Source organism: Pelodiscus sinensis, chromosome 4, assembly GCF_049634645.1.
Source record: "Pelodiscus sinensis isolate JC-2024 chromosome 4, ASM4963464v1, whole genome shotgun sequence".
NCBI classification, from domain to species: Eukaryota; Metazoa; Chordata; order Testudines; family Trionychidae; genus Pelodiscus; species Pelodiscus sinensis.
In genome coordinates, this window is record NC_134714.1 from 126,012,027 (window position 1) to 126,022,145 (window position 10,119).

Here is a 10,119-nt window from a genome sequence, read left to right on the forward strand (position 1 = left end):
AGTGCTCAAGCGCAGTTAGTAAAACTACACTATCCCAGGAGACTGTCTTGGTTATGACAATTTTACAGCCCACTCATTCACCTAGGTTGTCCATCGCTGGTTTAAAGTAACAAGGAGAGTTTGTGAAGTTTGCAGAATTTAGGGAATCGGGCTAGTGGGCTCGGTTTACCATTGACAGCAGTCTGCCTGGGGTGCTGACATGTAGGGAGAGTGACACTCTGCCTCAAACTGTCTGCTAGCCTTGGGGAAAGGAGCATGTTCCTGCCTTGCCCAGGCTGAGGTCAGGGAGTAATAACAACGCTTAGCACTTACCTAGCGCTTTATATCTCGAAAGCACTTTACAAATATTAATGAAGGAATCGGCCCAATCTCTAGTAGTTAGATACGTACCTATTGTATTAGGAGATGGGCTGCTTACTTCAGCGAATGTGCTGAGTCTAGGCGACATTGGTTCCTGATTTGAGGAGATTAGGGGATCAGAGTCACTGAAATTAGGGGATTAGATGGATTCCCTGTTAGTGAAAGTTTTGTTAGCATTTTAGTGATTTCACTAGTGACCAGATTATGACTAATGGACCATGTTATTGCACTAAGATGTCACGTCTGACCTGGGCACCATTTTGTTGCTGTTGTATGTTGTAACTCTGTCTACTTTTTCAAAGCCATTGTATTAGGATGAATTCAGAAGCTCTTTCCCTGACCAGCATTAGAGGAATCAGGGCAGCAGCATGCAGTCTTGCCCCCCAGTTTACATGCTCTGTGGCTATCGAGCTTCTGCCAGGAAGTTGGAAATATGCAGCCTCCAGTGCCCCAGGGCTCCTACTGACCAAAGAAGTGGGGAGTCAAGATGTGAGAGGGTCCAATTAGCTTAGTTTACGACTACGCTATCTCGTGGCCTCCCCTCTTGCAGCCATTTTTCATTGCCCTCTCCTGGGAAATTAGGACTCTTTGCACAGAGAAAACCCATGCTCTTTGCACCAGCACTGCCCAAACACACCTTACATTTCCCCCCTTGAAACGACTCATGTGACTCCATTCCATTGTCTTATGCATCATTGCACCCAAAAGAACATCTCTGATGCGTTAGCGCTGAACGCTGAGCCCGTCACTACCGCCCCATACATACCCCATGCCACTATCTGCCGCCCTCTCTGCCTTTCCTCTGCTCTGATACATTTCCTGAGACACCTATACGTAGCACTTAAGGTTACTTCACTGCTTGGCTGCTGGATCTTATCCTCCAGCTGCTGTGCAGCCACCTTGTGCCTTTTCTGTTTGGATGGTCCATTGAAATGTCAATGTGACATCAAGATGTGACTGGGCCAGTACTGCAGGTGCCTGACCCGTTTGAGAGCAGCTAAGCTGTTAATCATTGGTGTGAGGCACACTCTTACACATACACCCCCACTCAGTGGGGATTGGTACAGGAGGGCTGTTCCAGTGAAGGTCAGAGCAGGTGGCTACCAGTTTGCTAAAGTTGAGTGGCTGGGTTTTGTGCACCAAATTAAAATGTGTAAAGTGAAACCCTGTACACCAGTGGTGGGCAGCCTGCAGGTTCTGTGTGTGGCCCACGAGACATTTTGTTCATTTTGTTCACTCTTGCCCAAGTGCAGGGTTGCCAGATTCCACTGGTTTCCACCCCCATAGTTCTTTTCCTACTGGTATTACTCAAGTGACACACACGTCAAGCAAGGCACATGAAGGCAGGTGCATGCTAATTGCACACAACATTGACAGACCCGTGTGTACCTCCTGCATCCAATCAAAGGGCTGCTATAGTTCAATTGGCACCCCTCCCCCCCCACAAATTCTAGGTACGAAAGCGCAGTGAGCAAAACTTCCCTATTCTGGGAGACCATCCTGGTTATGACAATCTTGCAGCCCACTCATTAGCCTAAGTTGCCCATTGCTGGTATACGCCAAAGAGTCCTACAAAGAAACCTCCCCAAGTAGGCACTTTGTGGCTAGTGAATAATAATGAGACGGCATTTGCATAGCATGTCTTATCTTCCGCGCCAATAGCAGACTGTGATGGACTGTAATCCTGAAACCATGGAACATTGAAGGGCCCTAGGGGAGGCTTTAAATGATTGTAACCGCGAAGGTTTAACTCCCATACCTCCTAGATCAAAGAGAGAGCGTCTCTAATCCTGTCACGGGAAGTGGTGAGGATCCATGAAGTGCCATATGTGTTTGGGTTATGACTGTTTAAACACAGACATATTTTTGAGCTGCCCTCTGAACATTTGGGACCTGATTCAAAGCCTGCCAAAGTTAATGGAGATATTCCCATTGACTTCAGTAGACTTGGAGCAGTTTTACCCTGGGTTTTAGAATGTGGTGGCCCTTTTATAAATTATGTTCTTGTTTGTATTCTGGTAGTACCTAGTAACCCTAGTCAGGGACCAGGGTGTTAAAAGATCTAAAAGAAAGTCCCTGCCACAGAGAGCTGATAATCTCACCACTTCCCTTCCTTACACCTGCACTTCTAGTTTGGGATCCTCTCCTGCTGCTACCACTTTCCTCTCTCCTACGATGGTGGATGTCTCCCCCCTTCTCACTCAGTTAGGAGCCCTCCTCTCTTTTCTTGGTGCTCCAGATGGTGAGGTTACTCTGTGTCAAGAAGATGGTACCCCATCCACATCCTGTTTGGCACCAGTTGTAGCGCTGTGTACCTCTCTCCATCCACCCAGCTCACCAATGCCTTGGATTCCTGACTGCTGTCCATGCCTTCCCATCTTGAGAGGTCCTGTGCTCTCTCACTTCCTGTTGGCTTCCATGGGAGTTGAGGGTGCTCAGCACTTCATGGGAAATAGTCCGGATTTAGCAGCTTGGAGCCCTAGGTGCTACCTCCATCTTCTGATGTATGATTATGTGTAAATTTGCAACTCTAGTTGTTTTCCCTCTTAATTTTATTCAGAAGTAATGGGTAGTTAATACAAAACGCTATATTTCCAGAGCTCTCCCATGTGAACCTACAACCCCTAGCAGTGTCTTCCACTGAGTTCTGTCGTTATTTTGTAGGATACTACTGCAAATATTTTCCTTGTAATTGAATATCATCCTAATTACTTCAGACTATTTCTCCAGTTTGTCAGGATCAATTTGATTTTTAATTGTACGGCCTCTTCGGGACTTACGAACTGGTTACGGACCAAGCAATTGGTCGTAACTCGGTTCGTTCGTAAGTCGGACCCAATTGAGTTTCACGCAACCATGCTGTTTGTAAGCGCGGATCGTGTTCGTAACACGGGGTCCGTCATTTACGACAGCTTTGGTCGTAACTGAGAACGGTCATAAGTCGACCGTTTGCAACTCGGGGACCGGCTGTATCCTCAAAATTCCCCCCTCCCAGTTGGGGATTATCTTCAGACTTTCTAAGTGTACTCTGTATGCCATTATCTAAATCATTGATGAAGATATTGAACCGAACCTGACCCAGAACTTGTATCTTTAGGACCTCATTTAATTTGTAGAAAACTACTCTCTGGAAATGGTTTTCTAACCAGTTATGCACACACCTTATACTAGACTCTATTCCTTTAGTTTGTTTACAAGGTCATGCAGGACAGTATCAAAAACCTCACTAAAGTCAAGTTATATCAAATCTGTCACTTCCGCCCCACCCACAAGGCTTGTCACCTTGTCAAAAGTAGGGTCCCTCTCACTTTTATTGGGGATTCCCTGGTACTGGAACACCTTAGCTCTTTCTGGATATCGGTTAGTACTTTCTGTTTTTTTAATGCCCACTTCAGATTTTTGTCAGCCCTATACTTATGCAGTCCCAGTCTTACCAGTCTCATCCATATAGAAGTTTTTCCATGCCTCTGGTCATCCTGTCTCCTATCTTTGAAAACACCCCTCCTATTATTTCTTGCCTTGTGTGCTTGTTGGAGGGGAGGGCTAGCTTAGTGGTTTGAGCATTAGCCTACTGAGCCCCAGGTTATGAGTTCAGTCTTTGAGGGGGCCCCTTAGAGACCTGGGGCAAATCTGTCAGGGATGGTACTTGGTCCTGCCATGGGGGCAGGGGACTGGACTCAATGACCTCTCAAGGTCCATTTTAGCTCTATGAGATAGGTATATCTCCATAACTTCACAGACTGCCCACAGAGGGTATTAATCAACACCAAATTTGAACTGTTGTTGTGTTCCCTGTTTACCTACCTTGACTAGGCCCTTCTGAATTCTTTAAAGTTTTAGTCTTCTTCAAGCTTGGATAATTTATTTTTTTATCATCTATCAGTGTTCCCACCTTGCTGCTTGCCCCCTTTCTAGATCATTGTTCCATATATTATATAGCACTGGTTCCAGTATAGAATCTGAGGAGCAGCCCACTGTTAACAAGGCAGAACAAATATCACCCAGCCTATGCAGAAATGTGCATATTTTCCTTTGTGTGTTTTTCTTGCAGAATAAGCAGGTCTATAAATTCAGTGTGGCAGGTTGGGACTGGACTGCTCAGTCCCTATCTACCATTTCTCTGCTTGCATACATGCACACACTCACTCTTGCAAGTACCTTGTGTGCTTTTAAACATTGTCTGCTCCAGCTAAGTCTGACTTTACCATTATGCAAGAGGGTAGCGTGGTACAATGTTTAATTGCCCATGGTGATGATCAGTGCTTTCTCTGAGGTACATGCCTGGGGAACACCCCCCTTTCTGGGGCTTTGCTAGAGCCTGGTTTACATTATGCTAAGTAAACCCCAATTTACTCCTTCTCCTGCAGAGACATCTTACTTTGTGGCAAGGGCAGTGGCTTTCTGGTTACAGTAGCTCTGTATGATTTGTTAGGTAGATAGCATATAGAGTGTAATACTTTCCTGATAAGGCGAGTAAATAAATAAATGCCAAAATACCTGGTGGCAAGACATTCTAAGCTAACCTATTGCAAACCACTAGTTTTACCTTTTCTCTAAAAGTTCCTCTGGCCTTCCTCTGATTTCCAGTTATTTTCTTTTTTTCTGTCTATAATATGGTTTAAGTCTCATATTCCTTCTTCCCAAGATCCCTCCACACTGCCCTCAGTTTGTGAATCTCCTGTCTGAGTCAACCCAAACTCAAGCAGGGTTTTTGCTAAGAGGATTATTGTTTTGTTATGTTGCCCCCAACCCTCATGCATTTAGTTCTCTGCATTTTTAAGAGTGAATCTCCCTGTTCCCTCTTAGTTCAGTTTAGGGTGATATTGGGACTAAGCAACTGTTCGCTAAATGTGTGCTCCCTCTTTACAGTTCTTTAGCAACCAAAAATGCTAGTCATATGAGCAGCGGGAAGTAAAAGAGTGATGGGTTACATAAGTGATGTAGTAAGTGTGAAGACTCAGTGTAAAAGAAAAACCCAACATAGAACAAACAGGGATACTATTATTATGAGTATGACTAGTGTGGTAGGCACTGTACAAAATGATACATTATGTGAACTATTAAACAAGGAAACAGGGTAAATAGATTTAACATTGGGGAAGCCAGCCCAGAGCAAGGCATTATGTGGAACAAGCTCAGTGTTGGTCCTTTAAGAGTTAAACTCAAAATTTGGCTCCCTGCACCTTTCAACTTGTAAGCAAAAAGACAAAGTAACTGTTTGGGCAGGACATGTAAATGAAGGTCCTGATCCTGGCTAGGATCCTAGGTTAGAACTGAGGAATTCCCCCTTGGCCTAGCTATACTCAGCACTCCTCCTGGGACGAAGCAGACAAGCCCTCTTAATTCGCTGGTGTCTTCCTGATTAGTTAGGTCTCTTTCCAGACCCTCTAGGCTTGTGAAGGAGTAAATTTTAGTGGTATCCAAGCCTGAGTCTCAGGCAGGGGGTGTCCGGGTGTTGACACTTCCAGCCTGGAGCAGAGAAGGCCTGATAGAGCATTGGCCTAACAGCAAGTAGTTCTTATTGTCACTGAGGGATGACAGACATGCTCATTCCTTGCCAATGGTGTACACAATCTCTCCTATGCTGTCTGAAGAAATGATCTAAAAATCCATTTTGCACAGACCTTTCCTCTGAACAACTGGCCCCCTCTCGTAGGCTCCAGTGGGATTGGCACAACCAGGAACTCTGCCCTTCTTTTTCAGTGGTTACTCTGAAATTTAAGGTCTTTGTATATTCCTGCCAGCACTCTCTTCTGAGCTGGAGCAATACACGGCTTCTGGTTAATGTTCAGATTTGCAGTCAGCTGTGAAGTTAAACTAACAGATATCAGAGCCACATCTCTTGCTCCTGGGTTCCCTCCAACAGTGTCCCCAAATGGAACATAGTTATAATCCATTGCACATGTTGTGAATGAGCAAGTCTCACCATCCTGCTGTGAGTTAGGCAAGTAATATCCCCATTTTACAGATGGGAAAAGAGAGGAAGGAAGGTTGTTACTTGCCCATGGCCATATAGTGACTCTCCATTAGATACAGGGTTAGAATTTGGGAGTTCCTGGCTCCCAAGCCTGTGCTCAAGTCACTACGTCTTCTGTCTCTTGCAGAGCAGTTTGTATAGAATGTGTGAAATGGATTGATCAGCGTTCTTTTCCCTTCAGGTCATGTATCTCCCCTGTTGGACTCTCTCTCCTAAGTGCTACTCATAGTCTCATCCCACCTATTAGGGCTCCTTATTATGATAAAGGCTTTCTTTGATAGGACAACAAGTCTTGTGAATAAGGGAGAAGTGGTGGAGATGGTATACCTAGACTTTAGTAAGGCATTTGACACTGTCTCACATGACCTTCTTATCAATAAACTAGGGAAATACAACCTAAATGGGGCTATTATAAGGTGGGTGCATAACTGGCTGGATAACTGTTCTCAGAGAGTAGTTACTAACTGTTCACAGTCATGCTGGAAGGGCATAACAAGTGGGGTTCCACAGGGGTCTGTTTTGGGATCGTTTCTGTTCAATATCTTCATATGTGATTTAAATGATGGCATAGAGAGTATGATTATTAAGTTTGCTGATGATACGAAGCTGGGAGGGGTTGCAACTGCTTTGGAGAATAGGATCATAATTCAAAATGATCTGGATAAACTGGAGAAATGGTCTGAGGTAAACAGGATGAAATTTAATAAGGACAAATGCAAAGTACTCCACTTAGGAAGGAACAATCTGTTTCACACGTACAGAATGGGACGTGACTGTCTAGGAAGGAGCACAGTGGAAAGGGATCTAGGGGTCATAGTGCACCACAAGCTAAATATGAGTCAACAGCATGACACTGTTGCAAAAAAAGCAACTGTGGTGTGGGGTACTATGTTCTCTCCACATTGAGAGTCTAATTGTGGGGCACTCTGCTCCCATTATGAAGGGAGCATGCCAGAGGCAGCATGCTGCCTTGCTGCTTCTCTTTTCACATGCCACGGTCGTGGGTTTCTGGTTTATCATTTCTCTGCCAAATTCATGCCCTGCGCTTCTCTCTGAGCCTTCTCACTCTGTATCCTGAGCAGGAAGAGAGCGGATGAGGATGCTGTTGGCATAACCTATGGCTCTTTAAAGGCATACACAGTGGAAATTCAAAACAACCAGGGAGAGAGCAAATCCAGTTCCTAGGTGTATGACTTGTTATAGGAAAGGGTGGTCCCAGGAGATATCAGGAAATATACCAACTTGCCTTCAAGTTGCCTTGATGTCTCCATTAATGTTGTTTTCATTGCTTCCGTGCTTGGATTCATGTCTCTGTTGTGCCTTTGTTTTCTATTGCAATGCAAGGATCCTGTTTGGGACGGGACACCTGGCCTACTAGCTTCCTCCTCCCACCTGCAGAGCCAGGTACAGTGCTCCTAGTTGGGAATGAGGAAAGAAGAGAGATGGGGGCTGGACCAGAATCACTCTGGGTACCAGTTTGTCTTTTACCATCTGGGTTAGGCCAGGCAAGGTTTCCTCACGGTCCCCTGCTCCCTCAGGTTGTCTTAAAGTGCCAATAGCAAAGCCTGACTGGTCTGAAGCAGGTCTCCTTCAAACACCCACACAAGCATAGAAGTCGCCCTGCTGGATCAATCTAGTCTGGCATCTTGTCTTGGGCCGGGGCAGTTTCCTGACATGATTTCCGACATGCACCATGTCTAGCCAGTCATGCAATTCTGTATTTGTCCCCCAGGTGGTGATCAAAAGATTTAAGTCATCATAAGCAAAACTGTCCCTCGTTTTGGCTCTGTTCTGCAAGATTTCACGATGAAAGGAACTTACCGTGTTAAAGCTGCCCATTGTATTTATGGAGTAACTAACTGCACTTCGACTGTGACTCTAGACCAGTGATCTTCCAAAGCCAGACTCTGACATGCATGGGGACTGCTCCTCAGTCCCTGTGTTTGAATCCCCTGCTGACATGGCCAGGCCTAGTTTTGCTTTTTCCTTACACAGGCGGCCTCCGTCCAGTCATTATGTCCATGAAGCCACTAGTTTGAATATTTAGCAAAAATAAATATAGTGTAGTGCAGGCAAAAGCCTGCATCAGTAGTAATTGGAGCTCCACTTCTCTGCTGTTCATCACAGTCCCAGTGAAGTTCTGATGTTCCAAAGTACATGGGCAGTACCAGAGGGGCAATTCTACCCCCACGTAGCAGGTATGTTACATTCGAACCGGTTCTTGGCAGTTGCCTGCATGGTCTGACTCATCTTCTTGCTCACTTTGGGGGCAGTGCACATACAAAGCGATTGCATCTCAGGCGTGGTCGATGGATCTCCCGTGCACTCTATCACATCTCAATGCCCATATCGTGTCTGAGGTGCCTGCTGGTGGCCACTGTCTTGTGGAGAAGTAACCTCACCTGCAACCACAGCAAGGACGCAGAGGCCTCTGCTCCAAGCTCCCCTGCCAAGTTGCCTCAGGCAGAGGTAGAGGTCACTTCAAAGCAAAAGCCTCCCGCTCCCATTCCAATGACAGACTCCTGATACATCCAGTGAATGGTTCATAGGAGCTGAGAGTCACCTTGCCGTCCATGCGGCCACAGGGGTGGCCATCAGGAGAAGGGACATTGCTGCCCTTTAAGACTCTTTCAGTTCGTGGGGCCTTTTGCTGGAAAACCCTGTGATGCTATCTGCCCGCCTGGCCTCCCAAGAATGCTGCTGTGCATGTGCAGCTGGCAAGAAAAGAGGAGCCCCGATGAAGATCTCTCTGCCCTAGTCTGCTCACTTTCCCTCTTGCATGCCCCTTGGGATGGACTCAGTGGAACAGAACACCCAACTTTGGTCCAGTGGGGCCTTTGGGCCCTGCGCTTAGGAGGGGCTTTGCCAAATGGTGGTTGCTGTGGAAAAAGGTTTGTGTACAGGAGATCACGCTCCTTTCCCGTTCCACATTCGCCTCCCCTGCAACAGACATCAGGACCCCTCTGTGTAGGAAAGACAACTGCCTGCTTCTTTCACTCTTTTCCATACCTTGTGCTGGGGCAAATTGGACTAGGGTAATTTCTAGCAAACTCCTTCACCCCGCCTGCCTGTTTACAGTTTAGAGTCTTTGCATTACTGGGGAGAAGGCAACTCCCTCGACCCAGCCCTGAGCTGCTCCAACTCCCTCTCCTGGGGCTTCGAGAGCCTTCATATGCAATCACTGGGGAAGCAGCAAAGGAACCCATGTTCTCTCACTCATGCAAGAGGTCGCTGCCCCTCCCGGGAATGCTGCCTGCTAGATCCCTGCTCCACATTGCCCCGGCATGAAGGCTATAAAGAAACTCAAGCACTCTTCATGTGCCATTCTCATGTGACTTTTTTGTACCTATGTATGAAAGATCTAAACTAATATTGCTGTAAAGATACAAATTAATATAGCATATTATATAAAGATATATGTATATAAAGGGTTCTGTATATTGCATAGAGCAGTGTATAAAATGGATGTAGAAGTATGCTTGGTGTGTGTGCCTGCCCCAAGCTTGGTTTGGGAAAATGGGGGAGCTATATAGTTAGGCTGTTGGGATATTCTAAAGGACTGTGAGCAAGGATGGCAGAGTTGGGAGAAAATAACCCTGTCTTTCTTGCCAAGCCTCAGGGAACAACCAGATACTGCTCCATTGTTAAGGCTGCTTGGGGGGTTCTGTGACAAGATGTGAGGCTACATCTGGAGTATTGCATCCAATTCTGGGCCCCCCACTATAGAAAAGTCGTGGGTGCATTGGAGAGGGTCCAGCGGAGGGCAACCAAAATGATGAGGG

General features: G+C 46.1%; 1 protein-coding gene across 1 annotated transcript in view; it reads left to right on the top strand.

Annotated features, from left to right (window-relative positions):
* Positions 1-9,813, top strand: part of DAGLA (diacylglycerol lipase alpha) — a 179,950-nt gene extending 170,137 nt beyond the window's left edge. Inside the window, exon 21 of the transcript XR_012903704.1 lies at positions 8,070-9,813. The gene's annotated coding sequence lies outside the window, so the exon portion shown is untranslated. The remainder of the gene's footprint in view (positions 1-8,069) is intronic.
* Positions 9,814-10,119: the final 306 nt, after the last annotated feature.